The sequence below is a fragment of the Rattus rattus genome, chromosome 10 (assembly GCF_011064425.1).
Source record: "Rattus rattus isolate New Zealand chromosome 10, Rrattus_CSIRO_v1, whole genome shotgun sequence".
NCBI lineage: Eukaryota > Metazoa > Chordata > Mammalia > Rodentia > Muridae > Rattus > Rattus rattus.
The window spans coordinates 39,595,139-39,621,494 of record NC_046163.1 but is presented as its reverse complement, the minus strand read 5'-3'; the positions used below and the strand labels follow the sequence as shown (position 1 = coordinate 39,621,494).

Sequence of the window (26,356 nt, the reverse complement as noted above, 5' to 3'; positions counted from 1 at the left end):
CATAAACCAGGTGTGGTAGTGTATTGCTGTAAGGATATGGAGGCAGAGACAGAATGACCAGCCAAAGCTCACCTGCAGCTCCACAGTGATTTCTAGGCTATTGTGGGGTACATGAGTAGGGATCCCCAAAGCAAGCAAACAAAAAACAAACTGTATTTACAAGTAAGACTGTTGCACAGAAGACTAACAAGGATATATCAGAGCAAAGAAAACAAGCCTGATTTTTTAACTCAGTAATTTGGGGAAAGTGTTCTAGAATTGAGGTGATAGAGGTTTTCTAAAGTAGGAGAATCTTGAGTGCAGAGCCTGTCAGAAGGGAGAGTATAATAGCTTATAGAAACTGAGAGGGGGCAATGTGACTGTCATCTAGAGTTATAAGGACACAAGAGAACAAAACACTCTTTACCCGTCAATATGGAGAAATCCACAGAAAAGAGAAAAGCTGAAGATTCAACAAGGAAAAGGAAATACATGAACAACAAAGATCTTCAAGGAAGTAGAGATCCATCTTAGAAGAATAGGTCTTTCATCCATTACAGTAGGGAAAAATAAGCAAGGGATGGATGCGTAAAGACCACTGTACACTTGAGTGAGGAAGAAATAGGAGCTGTTCCATCAGAAGCTCTCTGTTATTTCTGTTAAGCAGGACCTACGATGAAGGAACTGTAGTAGAGTAAAAAGTCTGAAGCCCATGGAAAAGGTTTAGGCATTGCAGAAAACAAGAATTGCTGAATTATATGAACAAAGCATGAGTCCGTAGTAGCAAAGAAATTTAAATATTTTGTGGTTTCTCTAGAAATCTTCAGCAGTGTAAATGTATATTTAAAGAAAGGAGAAAGTTATTTCAACCTGAGTTGGGGTTTTCCAGCACAAGGCAAATGGCAATGATATGTTAGTAAGATGCATCATGGGTAAGAGAAAAAGAGGAAAAAGAAAAGGAAGCATCCGTGATTTGCAGTTTCTGCCAGTTTTAAGGTATGAATATTCTAGTCTAGCCAATTTTAATCTACCAGTGACTTAATAGCCATATCAGGTTTTAAATATTGACAGTCATCCTCCTGTGCTGGTAGCTGCTGCCTCCAGAATATCCGAGGGTTAGGGAGGTAGGGCTCGTGGCAGGAAGATCAACATAAGGGATACTAAAGTCTCATTAAGCAGCAAGTAAAGACAGAATGGGACTCAGTGACTGGAAAAGGAGTATAACGGAAAACTGTTAGAGGCCATGAATAGAAAGTGTGACAGATGAGGTGATTACATGACTTATTTATAGTTATTCGAGGAATAAAACTTTTCTTCAAGAAGTCCTTAAAGGTAATTTTCTGACACCATGATCAAAATCATTTGGTTATCAGTTCAAGTTTGTTGGTTGCAGTAACTATTGTAAAACCATGCCAGTAGCCATTGGCACTCATGGTCAGCCATGATGTGCTGCTCTCTGTCTTAACCACCGGGCCAGCATTGCTTCTGTTTTTTGTGGAACATGTGTTTAAACCTTTAAAATGTGTGAGGAAGAATGAATAAAAATAGTGGAGGCAATTGAGTGTACTGGGAGTGAGTGATGAGGCCGCTCTTGGCTAAGGGGAAAATCCTAACCTGGCCTGTGGCTTCTACACCAGAATCATCATCCTGTTCTGTTCTGGAAGAGTAGCTACCAATGGCAAGGTGTTACCATAGTAACTGATTGCTTCAGAAAATTCTAAACTGTGTTCTACTTTAATTATCTATGCACTCAGCTAGTCAATCTCCAATCTTCAGGAATAGATAAATACAATTTGATCTTACCCTTCATAAACTATTATTTTAATGATAGTGGTGAATTTCCTTAGCCTTTTTCCCCTTATAAGGACTTCGTCCATATTTTTATAAAGATTTGCATTTATTTGTTTTATATATGAGTGCTCTATCCTCATGTACCCCTGCATGCCAGAAGAGGACATCAGATCCCATTACAGATGGTCGTGAGGCACCACATAGTTGCTGGGAATTGAACTCAGGACCTCCGGAAGAGCCAACAGTGCTCTTAAACTGAGCTATCTCTCCTGCCCCTCCATCCATATTTGTAACCATGGATTTTAATTCATTTGAGAATAACTTTACTCTAGACCAAAATTATAAAGAACATTAATAGGTAAATCAGCTTGCTTCTGATGTCTACATGCTATTGCTGTGTGTGAGTAAGAATGTACTCCCCCAAATAAAGATTTCCTTTGAATTATTAAAAGCCACACAGAAGCTTTCATTAACTTTATGAAGCCACATTCTCTGCCCTTATGAGCAATAGTAAAGAGGTTCTTATTTTATTTATTTTTTTAAATAGATAAAATTGTGTCTCGTGTTCCTCTCCTGAAAAGACCTCTCTGTAGAGGTTGGGGATTTAGCTCAGTGGTAGAGGGCTTACCTAGCAAGCGCAAGGCCCTGGGTTCGGTCCCCAGCTCCGAAAAAAAGAAAAAAAAAAAAAAAACCTCTCTGTAATATGGACAAACACTTGGGACTTAATCCCTTGCAGAGTAAATGTACATTACATTTTAGGATACAGAGCTATGGTGATTAGTAACTGATAATGAAGCAGACCTGTGTCTTTTATTTTCCTCTCTTGGTTTGAGACTTCCAGTAGCACTCCTAATCCCCAGTGCACCTCAGATCTGGGGCATTGTATGTTTTCTTCCAAGGAGCAGGGAGCAGGTAAATGCTGGGTGTTGTCTGAAATAATTGGTGGAGTGTAGCAGGCAGCTCTCCTGCATGCATAGGCACCAGTCCCGTGCACACTTAGGAAGCTCAGGCTTGTGCTGCCCTTATGTATGCCAGGCATATTGATTGATTCTGTGTTCCATCTCTACTCTGGAACCTACGTCTGCCAGCTCAGTAAAAAGAAAGTCACGTTGACATTTTCAAATTGAACTTGATGGGTGAACTGTGTATTGCTTCATGAACGTGTCTGTGTGTGTGTGTGTGTGTGTGTGTGTGTGTGTGTGTCTTTTTTCTTTTTTACAAAAATAAATAGTAAATAACAAGAATGCTGTCTTGTACCCTTCAGTACAAAAACCACATTGGTACTGTGTTCTCCCTGTGTGTAATTAACAAGTAAGAGGAATACTAGAATTGCTTTCTCATCTAGTAGTTTCTCTGCTTCTAGAAACTTAATTCCCCCTCCATCTTGTTCTCTCCTAGCAATCTTTGATGGTCTCAGTTAGATTAATGTTTGTACTTTGAAAGGGAATTTTCATATTTCCTCACATACTGTCCTGCAGTGCTAAGCCAGTTGTTATGATTTATGTTTATCCATGTTGGAGAGTACACCTAAATCTCCTCTGTAGTTGAGAACAGCAGATGACTTCCCCATAACTATTTTTAGGATCCACATTTCTTTGAGTTATGTATTTATTTTCCTATTTTATTTTATATTAAAATTCTATTTTAATTGTACTTAATAATTTGGTTTAGGAATCTGATTTGCACAGGAAAATAAATATAGTATTCTTCTGTCTGCTGTAGCTTGCCCATTGCAAATAATTTGATTTTGTTCTTTTAGTTAGAAATAAAAATGAAATTTAGTTTCTCGTATATTTAGACTAAGTTAGTTAGTTTAAGAAGGTAGTTTTATTCCTGGGAGTTCAGTAATGATGTTCCTCAACTTAAGATGAGATTTAATCATGTAAGTCCATCATAAGGTTGCGAATACCATTAAATTTAAAAAGGCGTATCTGGTATATGTAACCAACTGAAACAAATATAACTTAGCAACACACTACAATGTAGAATATTGCTTCTTTGCCCTTTGATTTTGTGACTAGCTCAGAAGTGCATTATGAGAATTTAACATATACCACTCACCTGGGTAAAGGTCAAAATTTTTAAATCAAAATTGTAATTATGGTTTCTACTGAACATGTATTACTTTTATGCAACAGCACAATTGAAAAATCCTTTCCATTTAATCAATGTAAATCGGAGGCTCTCTATAGTCCAGACACTTAACCACCGCAGTTTCAGATGCCAGCACATCTACTTAGATACAAAGCATCATCACGGTGTATTTAGTACACTGTTGTTTACATTCTCATCTTACCAAGCCTTCAATCCGTTTAGCATTTCACGGGCAGGCACTCAGAATCTAGTACCCTAATAGGTACTTATGTTCTATTATACCCTCTTCTCTTCCTCTTGTTCATATCTCTTCTTAAGCATTTGGTCTTATACTTGAAATGATGGAAAGAATTTATAAATGAGCACAGCATAAGAAGAAAATGAACATTTGTGTCATTCATATATCTCAGATAGTTGCTTGTCAAGTTTTATGAAATTCCACTCAAAGACAAACTACTAAGAAAAAAAGTTCTATCTTTTGCTGTACTCAAAGGGCATGATCAAATGGAGAGTCTTCGTTGGAAAGCTCCCTGGCTTGGGGACTTTCAATTACTACCCTCTGTGGGAACAGAGAGCCAGTTCTTTCATCTAGAATGTCTGTGTGACTGTGCCAGGACTTCCTGAGCTGACCAGATCATGGAGTCCTGACCTACTGAATGGATCAAGCCCACTATTGAGCCATTTAAAATGGCAGTATTGGGAGATGACAGTAAATAAGGATCTGGGCACTGAGAAGATGGTTTAGTGGGTTAACGCACTTGTTGCTCTTGCAGAGACCCCGAAGGAGGCACAGAGATCCCTGTGCTCAGATAAGCACTAGGCAAACCAGGAGTGTTAATCATACAGGACTGTCTCTTCAGGAAGATGGAGAACCTGTTTTCTGCCCAGAAGGCTGGGAGCAGAGATAGTTAATAGCCTAGTAACATTTGTACTGTGTGGCCCAGACCACACCAGAGCTTCCCCCAGCATTTAGGGGAAGACCCTTATTGTGAGTGTGTTTTCCTCTGTTAGTCAATGGAAACCATCTTTATGGAAGATGTCACATGAACTTTATAAAGAGTTTCTCAATGTAGTAATATCTTAAGCTTTGCTGTGCACACGGATTGAATAAATTATGACCAGGAAATTTTTTTCACCAATTGTGCTATGCTTAAATATACCTAAAATAAACTACTTGGGGTCAGACTTTGAAGTTCATGAACATCTCTGACTTCAGTTCTAGGGCATTTGACACCATCTTCTGACCACCGTAGAAATTAGGCACATGTGCTACACGGACATATATTTAGCCAAAACACTCATACACATTTTTAAAAATCTAAAATAAATAAATAAATAAATAGACTAAAAGGAAAATAGGAGGTGGGACTCAATTGGGGGAAGTATGTAACCAGGGGCAGCCCTGGGGAAAAGATCTTATCTCTGTCCCTTTTCTCTGGCTGCTCTCTGGCTGCTGTGAGGGAAGAAGTTTTGTCCTACTGTACTTCTGCTCCCATAATCTGTGCTGCAGAACTAGCCAGGAATCAATAGAGTAAGGATTGTGGACAGGCACCTTCAAAAGTACAAACTAGACTGCCTTCCCTCTCTTGTTTTCTTTAAGTATTAAAGTACAATAGTACTTTAAGTATTAGCGTCATAGCATGAAAAAACTAAATACTGTTCAAAGGATTGCCTGCTCCAGTCATAATATGTAGCTCACTCATTCTCTTCCAGATATTTATTGGGGGTGGGTGAGGGGTTGATTATTGCACTGTGAGGGAATCTTACACTACAGACCACTCAAAGAGGTGCCACAGTTGACCAGGGCAGTTTTCTGCTACTCAGTTTCCTTTAGAAACTGTACTTTGGTCCTGTCTATGTGTGCTTTATGCGCTGTCCAGGCACAGCCTTATTCCCTGTCACCCTTACCTGAGGGTCACTGTACTCTCAATAAAAGTATCTCTTGATACTTTTCTCCTGAAAGGTTTAGGCTGAAATTTCTCACATGTATTTGTCAACTTTTATAAATTTCCACTTAAAGGCAAATAAACCACTAAAGATAAAAGTCCCCGCCTCTCTCTTCCCCTCTTCCCCCTCCCTCTCTTCTCCTCTGAACTTTTTTCTCTCTTTTCACTTACCCCATATCTTCATTTCTCCCTCAGTGTTTGTGTCTATATGCAGCCACCTACCATTTTTTGTGTCTGTATGCATTTGCTTTTATTATAATGGTCCTAAGAAGAGTCTTACAAAGCCTGGGAGTCTCAGGCAACAGAAATTTATTTTCCTAAAGTCCTGGAGACTAAATGCCTAAGATCAAGGGATTTTCAGAATTTATGAGAGAACCCTCTCAATGGCACACAGTGGACACATTTTTTAATCTCCTCTTGTCTGTGTGTTCTGCGTCCTAATCTCTTTCTACAAGAACACAAGTCACTTTAGAGTAGGGAGTACCTTGCTTGACATTAATTTCACTTTAAAGGCTTTATGTTTAATACATTTAAACACACTGGGGAGTTAGGGCTTCAACACACAAACTTCCCCATTTCTTTTCATAGTCTGTTGAATATAAATGCTTTCTTGGTCTCCCTGAACTATTCTCTACATCTGAGCACGAGTCTTACTTTACAGCTCTGAGCTGTACCTTCAATATCTTCTAACACATGGTGCTTTCCTATTTTTGTCAGTATATGCAAGTTCTCCAGTTTTCTCCCAAACCACCAGATTATCTGAAAGATCCTACTTTCTTCACAGCTCCACCCCCACTCCTATCAGCCTACTTGTTTGGCAAAGAAATTCAGTTGGTGTGCATGTTAGAATTCTGACTCACCTCAGTGCTCTGGACTAGTGTGACTTCCCTGAACAAACTTACAGTACTGTATACCTCATACAAACTCTCCCCCGTCCCCCATTCCTTTCTTGGCCTAAAAGAGAAGCAGTGAATCGTACAAGTAGATGTCTAGCACAATGCCCAGTGGAAGAAGAAAACCTATAGTGTATTTTAATTGAATGAGTATTTTAAGCAAGAACAGGGTTTGAATAAAATGTTTTACCTAATTTTACGATAGTTACTGTTTTAAAAATTTGTGGCAGATAAAATTTTCCACAAAAGGGGAGGTTTTTAAGAAGGCTGTTTGATTGAGTGGGGTTGTCTGGGAACATTCAGAACAATCTCTCTGCCTTTACTTCCTGTCCCTTCTAGTTTTCTCTACCCACTACCTCCTATGTGCACATTAGGCAGGTTCTCTCCCACCAAGCTGAATCCCTAGTTCAGGAGGAGATTAAACTCCTCTAATTGCTTGTTGTGCAGAGAAAACTGCAGTTCCCTATTATCTGAAGGATGCCCTCAAACCGTTCAGGTCAGCACATTTACTCTCAGGTCACATCAGGATGTCATGCATGCTCTTGTCACAATCTGTCTCATCTGCCTACAACACTTTCTTCTGTAGAGTTCTTGAAGAAGGTAGGGATTCGGGGGCTGACCGTCAAGGTTTGATTCTGTCTCTAGTTCCTACTGACTAAGGGATCCTGAGACAGTTACTGAATCTCCTTGAACACAGTGTATTCCTAATTGTAAAATAAGGCCAATGCCAACCACACAGGGGATTGTTAGAATTAATTAAGGTAAGCAGATATGTGAAGCACTGGCTCAATTATTTTCCTGTTTCTTCCCATAGCCATGTGGTCAAGCAAACTCATTTACTTTTTAAGACCAGGTCGTAAGTTGTTCCCTCTGGGAACCTAGACTGTTATTTATTCTGACTCTGCAGTTCCTCCATGAGATCCCATAGGGGGTAAGGGTGGAGTTTCCTGAAGACTTGTTAGTGGGATTCAAGTCTTGGTTTCCTCCTCAGCAGCTCTGGCAGTTCTCTGTGCTCAGCATTTCAGTCTTCTCTTCCATAAACGAAGCAGCTGAGGAGGATGGCCATGCAGATTACGTGCAGGTTCTGTGGGAGGAAGGGTATAAAATGCAGTTTTTAATTATTTCTATAATGATTTTGAGTCAGCCTGCCTTGCCTCTCTTAGATGGTATGTATGATGTATTATGTAGATGTATGAAGGAAATCCACCTACTGCTCTTAGATAGTGTGTATGATGCATATATGTACATGTATGAAAGAAGTCTACCTACTATTTGTTTATACTTATTGTTAACAGATTGTGTTTGTAAGATAAGAAGAATCTTGAGCTTTAAGATTTCTCATAAAAAATTGATTGTTAGTCTTTTGGTAAGATCAAGGGTAATTTTTCCTGAAAATCCTGATGGAAATAATAATATATTTTAAAAACCCTTGTAAGTAAAATGAATGGCACTCTAATCTTATCTGCTATAGAAAGTGAAATGAAAAGTGAAGTTAGGTGCTGGAGTTGTGTCTCATTTGGTAGGTGGTTTTGCCTGGTATGAATAAAGCCCTGGCTAGATCTCCTCTGCATTAACCTGGCCTGGCAGCCCGTGATCCCAGCATGTGGGGGCAGCGCCAGAAGGATCAGGAAGTTAAAGCTGGTTTTTGGCTTCTTGGTGAGCTTGAGCATAGCCTGGCTCCTTGATCCAATTTTAGTGACTTTTTTTTCTTGACTGTACCTGTGTGTGTGGGTGGGGGGATGCTCACACATGCATGTGCTTGTATGTACATGTGGAAGCTAGAAAACAACCTTGGATATCATTCCTCAGGAGCTAGCCACCTTGTTTTTTGAAATGGAGTCTGTCATTGGCCTGGAACTCACCAGTTAGGCTATTGGCCCACAAGCCCTAATAGTCCACTTGTCTCCCCCTCCGCAGCACTTAATTACAGAGATGCACCACCTCACCAGCTTTTTCACAGGGATCCTAGAGCTCAAACTCAGGCCCTCATGTATGCATGGTAAGCACACTACCAACCGAGCTGTCTCTCTAGTCCCTAATGAGGTTTACGTTAAATAGTCCAGAACACACACACACACACACACACACACACACACACACACACACACACACAGAGTTTGGAGAAAATGCAGCTGGAAATGAGAAACAAGTCGTTTTTGTTGAAGAACAACATTACTTCACATTAACTTTAATATGATAACAAAGCAGTTATATGTGCTTTTCGGAAGTTTGGTATATTTATCATTCAATCACCCCAATAATGCCATAAAGTGGGTATGTCACTGAGAGTTCTATAGGTTCAGCACAGAGTGTTAAATCTCTAGTAAGAGCGACTTGGCTAACAGTCAGTTTTAGGTCTAGGCCATGTAGATCCTGCATCTGTGACTCTCGACCTCTCTCAGACTCTTGTTTATATTCATCTAAGGCTGCAGTGAACAGTTGTAGAAAAAAGTCAGTTTTTCAGATTTCTTTAATATTACCAATATTTATCAACCACGTAATGTATTTAAAACTACTCTCATACAACAAGAGTATGTTGCTATTTAATTCATTCTTTATTAGTTGGTATTTAATGTTTATTATATCCCGCTACTTTAGTAGGCGTTCTGTTTGGCAGTGATCATAGTAGAAAATATTCATGATTTCCTGAAGTTTACAGGGTAACAGAAAAGACATATAACATAAAAGAATGTATACTATTAGAAATCATAATGAGAGGAATGGAAAGGGAAGGTTATTAACAGACAAAAGTAATAATGTGATCTAATTTAAATTAAGGAATGAAGGAAAAACATCTGAAAAGGTAGCATTTTAAAGTTAAGTCTCAAAAGATTAATAGGACTTTGCCAACTGAGGATGAGTTAAGAATGTCCTAGAGGCCAGGTAGATGACTCAGGGGGTAAAGGTCTTGCCTTGCCCCCAAGCAGATGGCTGAGCTTTGTGCTAGGAACTCACATGACTGAAGGAGAGAACTGATGTCTTTAAGTTGTGCTCTGACCTCTAGACATATACTGTGGTTGCATGGCTGTGCACACAAAATGAATCAATAAATGGAAAAAATTAAAGTAATTATTAAAGTAATTTTTTCCTTGTAAATAAAACTAGAGTCCGCTGAATTTAGAAGGAATTCTTTTAGGCAGACCAAATTATAGAAAGAGAGAAATCTGTTACAGAGAACAGGATTTCCAGAATTTTCTAGTAGAGCATGAAATAGGTATAAAACAAGCCAGGAAACATGAAATAATTTGAAAGGAACACCATAGGAATTGTCTTCTTTAGCTAGCATATGTCTGCCATCCAATCTCACAGGAGACTGAAGCATGAGGATCATAACTTCCAGGCTACTCTGGGCTGTAGAGAAAGACTCTGCTGGGCTGATGAGATGGCTCAACAAGTAGAGGCGCTTGCTATCAAGCCTGACAGCCCCACAGTCCCCAGGACCCACGTAATGGAAGGAGAGAACCAACTCCTGCAAGTTGTGTTTTGATTGCCATACACACCCTCATGCACACACAGACTCACACATACACAATAAACAAATAAAGTGTGATTTAAAATTTTCCACAAAGAGACCACTGTCCTTATTTTGGACACTAAGAATTAGAATATGATGTTATCAAGCATATCATCAGGGCACAGAAGAGCCTATACTTTGGTCAAAGAGGATAATATAAGGCATAAGATTGTGAGAAGTGTCCAGACTGAAATTCTAGATTCTAATTTCTAAGTGGTAAAATTCAAGACATCATTCTTCTCCCTTCAAAATCACACAAATAGCCGAAGGTGATTCCCTCTCCAAAGAGCTGACTGTGTGCCCTTTTCAGGAATGTAGCACCTTGGAAGAAAGCCAGGCATGTCCAAGGTCTCTGGTGAACAAGGAATACTTGTTTCCTTTGCCTTCCTTTGGCTGCCTACATAAATAAAAAAAATTTTTTTAATTTAAAAAAATCACACCAATATTCTAGAACAAAACACAAAGAATATAGTCCTTATGTCAAAGAAAGTAGGAGATGTGTGCAGCCCCAAACCACAAAATGTGTTGAAGGGCCAGAGAAATGCAGCTGATACAAATGCTCATAGCCGTACATCTCAGACAAAGATGACAGCATTCTCAGAGAAACAAAGCCAACAATGTCCACGGGCACATCCTGGGCTTTCAGTGTACTTAAGGAAGCCTGGCAGGGGCTCAGGGAAGACTCTCCCAATGGCATTAAAAACAAAGTAAGACCAAAAGGTAGAGATTATATCTTTAATGTTAAACAAGATCAAATCCGGGGGGGAAACACTCAAAGGTGAGGATTGCTTCGAAGCAGTAGTAAAAAGTGAAGACTACAGAAAATAGGGCAATATTGACATAACAATGACAAAATGTCAGTCCACTAACCGTTTTTGTTGATAAAGTTATCTTAATGGTGTGTGCCAACACATATAAAATACCTTTATCACTGATTTAGATCCCAATATGGAAGGTAATAATTTCTATCTTATATTAAGATTGCTGCCTGAAAGAAAGCCACCTGGTGTGTGAAGACCAGGAACCATTTTATGTGTCACATTCTACCTTGAGCTGAGCTGTGTCTTCTGTATAGGCCATGCTTTGTAGATAACGGTTTAAAAGAAATTAAACCCAATGGGCTCAGTTTCAAAAGTAGCAATGTCTCCTGGGATAGTCCTGTGAAATGAGCTCTGGAAAGCTAGCTTTGCTCCAGTGCCCAGCCCTGGCCTCTGGTAGAGTTTCCAGAAGTATCAGTTGAACTTTGCAGAGGGCGGTCGCGTAGGGGGTGCTGATGACTCGCTGTGATCCTCGATATCAGCCATATTTGGGATTTTCCTCTTGAGCATTTGTCTTCAGAATAGTATTTTTCCTGGGTCAGATACAGAACCAGCTGCTGTCTGCCCCTCCGACCCCATCACAGCTGTGTTGGGCTTGCTGCTCAACGATATGCAGTGACCATAGCTAAATTCTTGGAGATAAGATCCTGCAAAGCATAGTGACTGTCACATTATACTTTTTTCACAGAAGCCTGTGCACTGGGGCAGTATTATAAAAAGGAGGCACATTACACATTGTATCTCTTCCTATGTGTGATATAAGTCCATGTAGTATATATGCATATGCACATCCATATTCATGAGGAAGCCAGAAGTAGGTATCAGGTGTCTTCCTCTACCATTCCACGATTTTAAGCTTTGGAATCTCTACAGGCAGTGGTGGTGAATGACTTTAATTCCAGTACTCAGGAGGCAAAGGCAGGTGGATCTCGGAGTTTGAGGCCAGCCTGGTCTACAAAGTGAGTTCCAGGACAGCCAGGGCTACAGAGAAACTCTGTCTTGAAAAACAAAACAAAACAAAAACAAACACACACATACACACACACACACACACACACACACACACACACACACACACACACACACACACACACAAAAATAGATTCTCCTGAACCTGAAGAAAGCTGTTTCAGCATAACAGAATGACCAGTAAGCCTCCAGGATTCTCCTGCCTGCCACACACACGCTGATACTCACTCAGAGATACCTACTATGGCATGCTTTCTGCAGGGAGACTGTGGTCCAGCTCAGGTCCTCATGTCTACTTAGCCCCATTTACACACAGAGCTTTTCCCCTGCTCCCTATTTCCACGCCACAGTAACCTCGGGTTTTCTTAGGGTTTGAACATGGCCTGTATGTTAGTAACTAATTAATTTATTGATTGACTGATTGGATGAATGAATGAGTGAACTGCTTATTGGGAACGAAACTGTGTTTCTTTCACATAGTGTTAAGGTTAAACAACCTCACATAAGAGTACTCTTATTGCTTAGACACTTGGTGAAGGGCACCGCCATGCTTTATTAAGCAGGGACTGTTAAAAGTGAGTTGATTCCCTCAGAAGGCATACACACTGCCAAAGGGAATTCTGACTGACAACATGGTTTGGTGAATAGATGTCAAATGCCCATCTCACCTGATGAGTACTATTCTAATATTTGCCTATTAGCTACTCTCACTCAGGAAATAGATTAGACCCTTAATGGCTTATGCAATCAGGAAATGAACAACATAGTTATAGATTCCACCAGTGAATTTGAAATAAAACTTCCTGCCTCTTAAACTGAAGGCTCCTGGCTGGAGAGTTGTCTCACTGCTTAAGCACACGTGCTGTTCTTTCAGGAAACCCCAGTTCAGTTTCCAGCACCCATGTGGGGCAACTTGCAGCCCTCTGTGACGCCAGCTCTCGGGGATCCAGCACCTCTACATGCAGGAGCAGGCCCACCTACACACAGCTAAAGTAATAAAGATAAACCTTTACAATTTCAAAACAGTATAAGGTTACCCCTTAACCAAACATGTTATAAAATAATTTCTCTTCCTTTCTAAGTCCAGCCCTTTTTATCCTGGAATACTTTCCTTGCTGTATTTTCAATAAAAGGCTATAAGTATGAAATTAAGTTTTTTAAGGAAGCCCGATTTTATGTATTAATTATAAGATATCAACTTACCATTAAGCCTAGACAGTCTGTTCTGTGGTAGGAGGGGACAGCTCATTTCTTGGTTCATTCTGCAGTATACAGGAAGTTTGATCCAGGACAGCTATGTGGACACTCTGATGGCCCCACTGGAGCAATCTTAGACTCACCTAACTTTGCCCGTGAGTTTAGCAGTGTTCCATGGAGTAACTGTAGGACAACATTAAAAGTAACTGTCCTATAGACAGGCCAAAACCACGCCATGCTCTGTGTGTGTGTGTGTGTGTGTGTGTGTGTGTGTGTGTGTGTGTGTGTGTGTGTGTGTATACGGGTGACAAATACACGTGTTTTCATTATATGTTTAAAATGTATATTACTGCTATAGTCCATTGATAAAAATGGTATAGATTGTAAGACTAAGGGCCATTCAAATCCCGCACCCACATATATATCAGTATGTATTGCTTGATGACTCCTTTACTCTTACCCAGACAATCAGACCTTCGCAACAGAATTTGGTTTGGTCAGAGGCATTATTATTACTATTGTTGCTATAAAAAAGGAAAGCATTCCAAACACCCACTATCTGATAACAAGTGCCCCATCTGAGGAGTTCAGTTTGAATAATTTGAGTGTGACTGCTGACTTACTTCTGTATGAGCAGTTGCCCAACAAGTGTGAGTGCCAAATTTGATTCCCAGTGCCATATACACAGCTTGAATAATTCTTTCATAAATAGCAATTCTTACATAGCAGTGTGATTTAAAATAGTGTAAAAAAAGTTTAAGTAGATTTGGCTTCTCTCCCATGCTGCTGTCTTAAAATAAAGTAAGACACTCACAGGGCATATTGATTACAGAATACAAGGCCAATTACATCCCAGAAACAAAACACTTCTTTCTCTCCCATTATGATATTCTTCACTAATATATTTCCCTGTGATTATTTGTAAAAGCTGACTTCATCTAGTTTCTCCATTAAGTTTTATTCAGTTTGAGCTTTAAAGGTATTTGAGGAAAACTGGCCCCAGTTGTCCATACCTGCAACCTTAACCTGGGAAACTTAGTGATAATATGTCTTAAAATAAAACAAAAATAGAAACAAAACCAAAATTAACAACCCCCCCCCCAAAAAAAAAACAGTTCGAGGATGAAACTCAATACTTGTCTATAAGTATCCAGGGTTCAATCTCCAATGTTTGGATAGAATCAGGGGAACACAAGGAAGAATTCATTTAGTGAATAAGACGATTGGGAATTGTTCCCTCATTTCATTTATATGGTTCAGAATACAGTGTTACAAAGGGAAATAACTAAGCATGGTGGCACGGGCTGTAATTCCAACGCCTGGGGCTGAGGCGGGAACATTATGAGCTGAAGGCCAGACAACTAGGCATAAGGAGTTTGATGGTAATTTCGTGGGGGGTGGGTCCATAGCAAGATCCTGTCTCAAATAAAAAAGGGAGAGGAAGTCTGGGGAGGTAACTCATTGGGAGGAAGTCTGGAGAGGTAGCTCATTGGGAGGAAGTCTGGGGAGGTAGCTCATTAGGTTATGTAAGCATGAGGGCCTGAGTTCAGATCCTCTGAATTTACTACCTAAAGCCAAACCATAGCCCTGTAATACCAATGTGTCTATGGTGAGATGAGAGGCAAAGACAGGAGAATCTTGGAGCTCACAAGCAGCTAGGCTTGTGCACACAGCACTGAGGGGAAAGTGAAGACTGACACCCAGGGTTGTTTTTGATCTTCACATGTGCTGTGGTTATACCTGTACTCACACACAAACACACATGTGAACACACATATGCATGCATGGTGAAAACGGTATCTACTCTAACAGTTTCAGTCTACAAAGTAGCTCCAATGATAATCACCATACTGTACTTTACATCCTCAAAATTTAACCATTCAGACTGGGCATGATGGCACATACCTGCGATCTTAGAACTTGGGATGTGGTATAACTGAGAGTCTGTGCTCTTTGACCAATATCTCCCCATTACTCTCTACCCTCAAAGTCTGTCAACCAGTCTCCTATGAGATTGATTTTCTTACACTATACATATAATTGATATCAGACAATATCTTTTCGTTGTGGTAGCTTATTTCATTTAGCATAATGTCCTCCAGGGTCATCTAGTGTCTTTCAAATGGCAGAGTTTTTTTTCCTAGTGAATTAATATCCAATTTACATGTGTAAGCATATAAATATGTTATATATGTATGCATATATATGTATATGAGATATATGCACACATACATACATATGAGCATTCTTGTATACCACATATCCTACATGCAGCCACCCATTAACTGGCACTTAAGTTGATTCTCCGTTATTGTGAATAATGCTTCACGAACATAGAAGTGTAGCAATCCCTTCAAGATACTGAATTCAAAGTGCATGATGGGGCATGTTTTTAACCCGTCCTAGAGAGGCAGATATCTGTGAGTTCAAGTCCAACTTAGTCAACATAGTAAGTTCTAGGCTAGTCAATGTTCAATAGTGACATCCTGTATCAAGAAAAGGGAGGGAGGGAGGGAGGGAGGGAGGGAGGGAGGAAGGAAGGAAGGAAGGAGAAAAACACTCAAAACAGCAACAAAAAACCCCACTAAATACAAATGTTGACTTCCTCAGTGATGTGATTGCAGACCAAAGAACATTTCTCTTAATAACTTTTTTGAGGAACCTTGATGCTGTTTTCTATATAGATTGTGCAGATTTACATCTGAACGTTTATAAGGTTCTATTTTCTCCACACCTTCACCAACACTTGCTCTTTTTTGTGTTTTATGAAACTCACAATGTCGCTTTGACTGGCCTGGAATCCCAGAACTTCTCCTTTTTCTGTCTGAATGTCGGGAATTGCCCTGGGCATTTTTGCCTTTTTGATAGTAGTTGTCCTAAAAGCACTAGTTGTTGGTTTTGACTTCCATTTCTCTGGTGATTCACTGTTGTTTGGGAAAGTGTCTCTCTAGCTTCCCTGCCATTTCTCCAGTTGAATCATTCTGTTTGTGTGCTTGTTTGCTATTGAATTATGTGCACTTCTGATGTATTTTGACTAATAACCTCTCATTGATACTTATTCCATTCCCTTATTTCTTTTCATCTTATTAATTATTTCTCCTGCTGTGTAGAAGCTTTCTAATTGGATGTAGTCCCATTTTTATTTTTTATTTTTTTACTTTGTATTGTCTTGTTCAAAACACAGTGTAAAGAACTTTATCCTGCTGTCTCTGTCACAAACTTTGTGATTCGAAATCCTTACTATCTATCACCTTTAATCCATCTTAAACTAATTATTTTAGATTATTTTATGTTATATGTATGGGTGTTTTGTATATATGTAAGCATGTGTACCATGTGTATGTCTAGTGCCTGGGGACTTCACAAGAGGGTGTCAGAATCCCTGGAACTGTTACAGGCAATGGTTAGATACCATGAGTGTGGTGGGAACTGAACCCAGTTTTGTACAAAAGCAGCAAATATTCTTGGCCAGTGAGCCATCTTTCTATCACCTCAAGCTATGCGTGCACATCCAGTTTTCCCTGAACGTATTGTGAGAGACTGTCCTCTTCCATTGTGTACTCTTTGTGTTTTTATGAAAGACTAAAACTGCAGTAGTTTCTGCACTGCATTATGGTGCTATATCTGCATCTTCATTGACAAGAAAACTATTAATTAATTAATTGATTGATCAATTGATTAATTTTATACATTGGGGTTTTTGTCTATGTATATTTCTGTGCACCATATGCATGCCTGGTTCCCAAAGAGGCCAGAAGAGGATGTCACATATGCAGTGACTGGAGTTATAGACAGTTGGGAGTCACCATGTGGGTACTGGGGTCAAACCTGGGTGCCCTAAGAAGATGCCAGGGCTCTTTTCTGCTGAGCCATCTCTACAGCCCAATATTTTTAAGAACAAACCAAGTGTGAAGCATACATTGAAACTGATAAGTTTGAGGAGAAAACTCTTAGAGAAGGGTAGTAGTAATTAGTGTCTTAGTCTGAGTTAGTGTGAGGTATTCAACCTAATCAGGCTTTTGAGAATGAAGGTGTTACCACTATTTGAATAAAATTACAGTCTTGATTTGCTGAGGAACCATCTAATTTGCTACCAACAAAAAGCCTTACATGGAGACACTCTAGCTAAAGCCATGGAATTTACAGCCTAATTTCTAAGTTAATGCTTGTTCCTTTCTGCTAGTCCTCACTTTTTCATTCAGTTTGTCTTTTTCGGAAGCCTGATAATTCCTAGTAATTTCATGTACTTTAGCCATCCAGAAGGGAATGTTGGTTCCTGACTACCAAAATAACCGATAGATCTGTACCATTGGTAAAATCCTGGAAGACTTCCTTATTTGAAATTTATATATTTATTAAGCATTAATCATCAAAAGCAGGAGGAAATCATTTTGCCTTTAATTTCTTCTAATTTCTACTTTCTATTGGTAGTTAATTTATAGGTATAGTATTTGTATCAAAACCAAACCAAGCCAAACAAAGGGGAGTATTTTGATTGTGACCATCTTTTCTCCCTTCAACCTTGCTTTCTTTCTCTCCCTACCTGTGACTGCCAGTGACAATCTGCTGACAAAGGAAACACTGATTCTTATAAAGAGGATCTGGAGCTTTGCTTTCAAATGCTAAGCTGCTTTGAGGTCAGAAGACATATATTAAGGCATTAGGAGAAGGAATTAGTGACTAAATTAAAGGAATGGCTGTTTCTTGTAACTTTTGGGGGGGAGGGTAGAATTTGATTGAGCAGAAGTATCTTAGTGTGTGGAGATGGGGCTGTTACTGCAGTGTTCTATCCTGCTCCGAGGAGCCAGATGTGTTTACCTGTCCTGAGGTCAGGTCCTCCCACTGTTTCCTACAAAGCATTACCTAATCATAAGTCTACTTTTCTCATTGTGCTTCTATTCACGTGTCCTGCAGTAAAAACAAAGTCTCATCAAGTCTGCTCACCGCTCCCTGTGTGTCCTGTGGAGTTGAAAATGGCTAGTATAGAAACATTAAATCAATCACAGGGATCTCTAGCCATGGTACTAAGGGGGTCTCCACAAAGAAAGGGTGGGTGTTTGCCAAGAGAATTTTTGACTTGTAATGAAGCTTTTCACAAAATGGCTGCTTCACAAATTGTATTTTACAAAGCTGACTCAGGTATTTATAGTTATTTTCTTTAATAGGAAAAGCTGCTGGGGTATCATTTTCCATGGTAGCTAATTACCCTCAACACATAGCAGAGGTGGGCTTTTCCTTTTAATGGAATGTCTTCAGTAAGTCATTATCCTAACACAAAAACTGCGTGCTTTCTAAAGCAATATTCAACTATTGGTAGCTCTCATAATTATAAAGAATAGAATTGTTTACCTACAGTTAGCTAATATTGGGCTCATTTATAAACTGCAGTCTTTAAGACCATAAAACTGTGTGCACATCTCTATATTGTCAACCTTGCATAAAAGAACAATGCAGGACACTGAGAGTTAAGTTTAAAAATTTACAGACTAATTTTCTAAAATGTTAATTGGATAGAAATGCAATTCTAGGAGTGTAGCTCTGTAATAGAATGTTACATGAAGTGTGGGTTCTGTAATAGAATGTTTACCTAGTGTGCATGAAGTTGTGGGTTTGGTACCCAGCCCTGCAAAAAGAAAGAAAAGTGCATATTTACCTAGGAGTTTCAAGCAAAAATAGTCTTTTAGAGGATATTTATGTTTAAAAGGCATGGACAGAAATTTATTGGCTAAACAGTAAATAGACTCTTCAAAGAGTTTAAATTCCCCCTTTCTCATCTCTGTATCATCCCTATATCATCTGTCTGTGTTCCAGCATTGGGTGTCACGGCACATGTCATAATCCCAGTACTTGGGAAGGGAAGTAAGAGAACCAAAAGTTCAAGGCCAACCAACCTTGGATACATATTGAAGTGAGTTCAAGGCCATCCTAGGCTAAATGAGACACTTTTAAAAAAAAAAGAATGAAAAGAAAAGAAAAAAATGTTTTAACTTTAACTTAATCAGGGGACTGGAGAGATTGCTCAGTGTAAGAGCGCTGACTGCTGGTCACAAAGTCTTGAGTTCAATTCCTAGCAACCACATGGTGGTTTACAACCATCTACAATGGGATCAGAAGCCCTCTTATAGTGTGTCTGAAGACAGCTATACAGTGTACTCTAATAAATTAGATAAATAAATGTTTAAAAAACAAAACAAAAAAATTAACTTACACGTAAGTTGTCATTCAGTGGGTAAAGTGTTCTTGCCTTTGCATGGCCGTCATCACTGCTGTTACAACTTGCGAATGGAAAGAGGGTTCAGCAGTTGAGAGCACTGGCTGCTCTAGCAGAGGTGGAGCTCAGTTCCAGCACCTACATGGTTGCTCACAACCATCTCTACTTCCACTCCAGGGGAATCTAATGCCTCTGCAGGTACTGCCAGGCACACACGTGGTGCACTTTCATACATGTAGGCAAAATATGCGTACACATTTTAAATGTCTTTAAAAATTATATATTGTGAACTGGAGATGGCTCAGGAGTTATCTTAGCACTCACAAGAGTGTGCACAACCATCTGTAATTCCTCTTCCTGAGGACCTAGTGCCCTCTTCTGGCTTCTTTGGACACTCGCATGCATCTAGTACACATGAACTCAGGTAGGCACAAATATATAAATAAAATCTTTAAAAATATTTTTTTCTTGGCGCATTAGGCAGTTGACTGACTCTTAAAGCAGACCACAAAGCTGTCTTTTAACTGCCATCCACTTCACTCCTACCTCTCTGCTGTAGCACAGCCTGTTGACGTGCCGTTAATCAGTAACTGGAGGGGAAACGCACGGCTTGCCTGCAGTCTTCTTTTTCTTTATATTTGGCAATACCATATAAATAATACTGGATACTTACGTTTTCAGTTAACATTTTAAAGTATATAATGATATACTAAAAGCAAAATAGTATTGACTGTTGAAAAGTGGGCTGAGGGACCGGAGAGATGGCTCAGCTGTTAAATGCACTCGCTGCTCTCGCAGAGGCCCCAGGCTCAGTTATCAGCACCCACATGGTGGTCTGTAACCATTCGTAACGCCAGTTCCAGGGATCCAGTGCTAACTTCTGATCTCTGCAAGTACACATGTAATGTACATGCATTTATTCAGACAAATACGTATACATAAAATAAAATGAACAAATCTTTAAACATTTTTAAATGGATTGAAAAAACGTGGGGGTGGAGAGACGGCTCTGTAGTTAAGAGCACTGGCTATTCTTCCAGTGGATCTGGTTTTGATTCCTAGCACCCACATGGCAACCCACAACTGTCTGTAATTCCAGTTTCAGGGAATCTGGCACCCTCTATGTGCTTCTGTGAGCACTAGGCATGCATGTAATTATATATGTATACATATACATACATACATACATATATACATACATATATGCATGCATACATATATGTGCAGGCAACACACACATACAAATCACACTCAAAAACTGTTATTTAAGGAGATATTTAATAATAATAACCACAATAAAAAAGACAAAAAAACTTGACATGGTGATGCAGGCCTGTAATATCACACTCTGGAGGCAGTGAGAGGAAGCCTGCCAGCTGATCTGTTCTAGCAAGTTCCAGGCCAAGGCTACAGAGAGACCCTGTCTCAAAAACAAAACAAAACCAACAAATGAACAGACAAAATGCAAATACAAATTGAATGAACCTTTCTTCTGCTTGTACTTGGGATGAACCTGACAGAGACAGGGAAAACCCTGAGCTTTTCTACCCCCACCCCCGAAACTGTTTGAACTCTTAAGTCAGAGAGCCTCTTACAATGAGGATAACGAAACCACCTCACGTGTTGTGTGACCATGAGCAGAAGTCACGTCACTGAGTTCCCCAGGCCCACAGTTAGCTAAATTTTACTTTTCCCTTTCATCCAGGCACCCCTAACCCAAACTTCTTGTCGCCTTTGAAAAGGAGTGGGTTAGTAGTTTTGTTGTTCAATGCCAAGCTTCAGGATAAGCTGTGACTCCGAACTATCTCACAGGATCTTTCTTCTGACTCTGAGGTACAAGTGAGCAGTGAAAGGCCATATTACAGTGCAATTATAAAGAAGGATGATTTATTTCCACATGAGAGCCCATAGTAATGGTGTTTTGCCGAATATCATTATTCAGCAGATGCTCTCTTTGTTCCCTGTTCTTGCCACAACTGCTCAATTTAATAAAAAGTAATTGATTAAATTCTGTTAGTGGAGAGGATAAGGAAGAGACTGATTCCCACTGCAGAGTTCCCTTGCACCACCTCTTGCCTGTCTCAGTCCTTGCTGACAGGGTTCATCTGTGTCTGTCGTTAGGATGCTCTCACATGCAGTAGTGGCTACAAAGAGTAAATGTCTGAAGGAGAACTGGGGGGGGGGACTCGATATGCAATGCCTTTTCTTTGTCTTCTTGGTTGTTTTTCTTTGCTTAATTTAAAAAATTAATATCTAAAGATTACATGTACATAGGTATCATGTGATGTTTTGAATCACATATACCATGTATGACGCTTTTGTTTTGAGATGGTCTTACTATAGCTGGTCCTTCTTTGGTTCCAGATGCAGCTAGCCTGGAACTCACTACAATGTCTACATAGTGAATAGGTCTTGAACTCATGGAGATCCACCTGCCTCTGTACCCTGATTGTTGGGATTAAATATATGTTCCACCATGGCCAGCTACATGGTATAATTTTTAAGCCCGTTTAAGTATATGATCTCCTTAAATATTTAGAATTTTTTAAAAAATTACTTTTTAATTTGTATTTACTCTGTGTTTTATTTGCCTGCATGTGTATGTGTACCATCTTCATTCTGTACCCATAGAGGCCAAAAAGAGCTCTGGACCTCCAGGAACTAGAGTTACAGATAATTGTGAACGTCATGTGGATGCTAGAAACTGAACCCAGGTTCTGTGGAGGAGCAGCCAGTGGTAACTGCTGAGCCATCCCTCCACTCATCATTTATTGTTTCTTTATGCTGATAATATTTGAAATCTTTCTTCTAGCTATTTGAAATATGTGGTATATAGTATCTGTTGTCACTCTATTGTTAAGCAACCAGATCCTCTGAGCTTCCCTTACTGTGATTAGTGCCCAGTGAGCAGTGCCCAGTGAGCAGCTTTGCCCAGCCACTCTCAAGGCACTGCGTCAGCACCCTAGTAACCACCATTCTCCTCTCAGCTTCCATGACATCGTGTTTTGTAGATGCCTTATGGTGCTTTGTCTTTCTGTGCCTGACTTATTTATTTAGCCTAGTTATATCTTGTCCCTGCTTTGTGCTCCCAAATAGCAGATTTATTTCTTTTTATGGCTGATTAATATTCCATTGTGCCTGTGGTCCACATTTTCTTTAGTCACATCAGTTGGTGGACACTTAGGTTGATTCCATTTTTGGCTCTTGTGAATAGTGCTGCTGTAAGCATCCTAGTTTTCTCTTTTTGCCCAAAATTGTTTGTGCTATTCAGTGCATGTGTATGTAGAAAAATAAAAATCAGGGGGAAAAGCCTGTCAAAAAAAGCCTACTCCCACCATCCAGGAGGCAGAGGCAGGTGGGTCTCGGAGTTCGAGGCCAGCCTGGTCTACAGATCAAGTTCAAGGATAAACAGGAAACACAGAAACCCTGTCTTGAAAAATCAAAAAACAAAATAAATCTAGAATTGTTTTTGTCTAGTTTTTTTAATAGCATGTCATTTGTTTTATGAAATTAAATCTGTAGATCTCTTTAAGTAGCATGAACATTGAACAATATTTATCCTTCAAACCTAAGAAAGCTATATGTCTTCAAATTTCTATTTCTATGATAAAATACAATGACCAAAAAAAAAGCAACTTGGGGAGGAAAGGGTTCATTTCAGCTCACACTAGTGGGTCATACTCCATTACAGAAGGAAGTCAAGGAAGGGATTCAGGGGGGACCCTGAACCAGGAACTGAAGCAGAGACCATGGACGAGTGCTGCTTACATGACTCCCTAATGGCATTCTTAGCCTTCTTTCTCCTATAACCTAGTGGCATCTCTCACAATAAGCTGGGTCCTCTTACATTAATCATTAATCAGGAAAATGACCAACAGGCTTTGCACTCAGGCCAATCTGGTGCTGGATGTTCTGTTCTCTGCGGTTCTCTCTTCTCAGATGACTCTAACTTATACCCAGTTGACAAAAAAAACAAAAAAACAAAAAAAAACAAAAAAGCAAAAACTAGCAAGTACACAATTGCCATGAATAAGATTGCTTTAATCTCTATTGAGCATAATTCACTATTACTATCTTTAGCAATACTACTAATTTTTTTATGTGTTTGTCTTGAGGGTTTGGTTTTGCTTTTGGTTTAGGAAAGAAGACCTACAGGTGGAGAGAGCCTGGGACCAGTAAGCACCTGAACAAAGCCCTATGTTCCCTAGACCAATCCTGTCAGGGTCTTGTGGGAAAACATGGCTGCCATACATAGCTTAGAATATTTGCTTTGGCTACTTAGTAAAGTATATTAAATCACTAAATATTGTAGAAATTAAGGTAAAGTCACTTGTATTCAGTTGTACTCTGCCCGAAGGGCTATGGTGGGTCTGAAATAGTCTTTGTTCAGAAGGAAAGCAAGTATCAGTGAATGTGTAAGGTCACTTAGCATATTTGTTGCTGATGAGGTCAAGTTTAATTTGGATATGTTTGCTCTGGATTTTAGTGTTTTAATTGAGAAGGGAAGCTGGGTTGTTGGTTAGGGACACTCTTTCCTCCTCTGGACTGTGCCTCACCCTTTCTTTGTGGTAAGATGCAAATGAGGCAGGAGGCTTTCTAGTGAGCCTGTCAAACAGGTATTTGTGTCCTCCAGGTTTTCTTTTCTCACTTAAAGCCTCGGGGTCGGTTTTCTATGTTTGCATTTGCTTAGCATTTGCTAACAAAGATAGGGAAGATAATGAGCTGAATGGCTGGAATTCAACACTAGAATAATGGTTTTCTTTCCTTATCTCTGTATAATGTTTAAGAGAACTAAGGTTTCTCTAACCTTTGTCCTAGCAGCTTTCCACTCTGTGACTGAAATGGTTAGTACTCTAGAAAGCTTTCTTGTTTCTCTCTAGGGTTTCTCATTGTTCTGTATCTTTTTGTTCTGGTCTTGCAGAGCTTGGATTTTGTAATGTGCACTCCTAAGTATAGATAGAAATACTGTTTTGGTGATTAGCAAAAGAGCTCATCATCTTACCTCATTTTGATATCAGCCCTATGACATTTCATGGTTTGGGAGATCCCTTAACATGAAGTCCTGAACACCTAAAACCAAGTATGAGAGGTAAGGGTCACAAAGTAGAAGCAGCAGTTTTCTCTGGGGCTCTGCCCTCTGCCCTCTGGGCTGTATTTCTACCTGGGCTATTTTGTTCTCCTTTCCATCTGACCTGGTTTTATGGTAGTCAGGATGAGCGTGTTCAACAGGTAGAACCTGAGACAGAGAAGAGTCTTTGCAAGGCACGCTCAGGAGGTGAGAGAATTTTCTTTGGAGGCAGGATCAGTTTCTTAATTGTTTGCTTCTTGGTGGATAACAAAGTGCTATTTTCACAATCAAACTCTTGCCGTGCTGTATCTGAGAGATCACTGCACTAGAGAAAGGTCATTGTATTTAGGTTTTCCCTAAGTTTCATTTTGCTGTTCCTGTGTCTAACTATGGCACTTCAGAATAGATGATCTTGGAAGGCTCAGATGTGGACTTATTCAGCTTGGACTTATTTAGTACGAAACAAATGTGGTTTTGTTTTACAAGCATAGTTTTAGAAAGATGACTTGGGGGGGGGCAACAGCCTCCAGAGCAAATTATGCCCTCAGTTCACCTTAAAACAGCATTTAAAACCACGGTTCCAGATTCAAATCTCTGTTTATACGCATGTGTGCCATGTAGAAACATCTGTACCTACATGTGGGTGAGTGATTATGAATGGTGAAGACAAACCATGGGAGAAGGTGGAAGATTTTTAAGGGAGAAGGAAGGAAAGAGACAAAAAAAAAAAAGAAAAAAAAAACAGTAATGGAATAGTGTGACATAAAATCAAGGGGGAAGAAAGCAGCAGACCCCAGGCAGGGAGGGTGTGCCTGGCAGTGCCGGAGGGTGTGATTAAAAAAAGCACGAAGGCTTTTGTATCACAGGCCATAAGGAAAACCGTTGCTTTGTGTGTTAACTTAAAAAGGTTTGGCGATTGAATTGTAAAACATTAACACATGTGGAAAAACTCTCTCTGGCTCTGAATATGTCAGAATTGCTTTTTCATTGAATCCCTTTTTCTTTGTATTAGAAAATCTCCAGTTGTCTATCAAAGTAGACTGCATTTATTGAAACACTTAACAACTCTGGGGACTTTCTTAATACCTAGATTTCACGTTGCCCTTTGCTCTTTATTCTGATAGAGATTTAAAAGGCATGCTGTCTTTGAAATCCCCCACTTAGCCCATTTAGTGGATGGAAACCAAACACATTGCTTTTGCTTTTCCTGCATACTGGGGAAACCACTGATCTAGTCAGCCCTTCTCAATTTACACAACCAAGAGGAAACTGAAACCTAAGTTTCAATGAGTTGTCCTGCGACAGACAGCTCTGTATCCTGTTTGAACTGGGGACTGGTGTTTACCAGGAGAGCCTTGCATTCTGCTGCCTGTTGATACACAGCTTCTCTAAGTGGTGGTGTCCTCAGCACTCGCATCTTTGGTCACAGGTAATTCTCTACCCACCACTTCAGTGGCATAGTGTGAGGTTTGGAACTGCAGGAACCCTCCTGAGATAATCCAGTGGGTTTCAGTCACCCAGTGGGCGGGGGGTAAGTCTCAAGAAGGGTGTGTGGTGGAACTGAAGGCTAGTCATAAACAGGACAGTGAACAAAAGCTGCTCAAGTTGGGGGGCGGGGGATGTTAGCAGAACGCTCCAGAGACAGTAGAAAATGTCTTGGAAAAGAGAAAAAATGGTCCAGGAGCAAGTTTTCCGAAGAGATCATCAGTTTTCAAAGAGCATGCATTTTGTTTATGTAAAGAAAAAACTTGGTTTCCTAGCATGACCCAGAGTGTAAATTTTAAGAAATATTTAAGAACGGCAAAAATATAAAGAAGGAGGTTAGAAATCCTAGTCAGTGTTGCTCAAAATAAATAAATAAACAAATAAATAAAAA

The 26,356-nt window shown here is 39.7% G+C and overlaps 1 protein-coding gene and 1 non-coding gene across 5 annotated transcripts in view; both read left to right on the top strand.

The window, feature by feature from the left end:
- Positions 1–26,356, top strand: part of Rabgap1l (RAB GTPase activating protein 1 like) — a 558,252-nt gene that overhangs the window by 450,008 nt on the left and 81,888 nt on the right. The gene's annotated exons all lie outside the window — the stretch shown is intronic.
- LOC116911804 lies at positions 10,480–10,622 on the top strand. Its single transcript, XR_004389344.1, has one exon. It is a non-coding gene; the product is annotated as a small nucleolar RNA SNORA67 (small nucleolar RNA).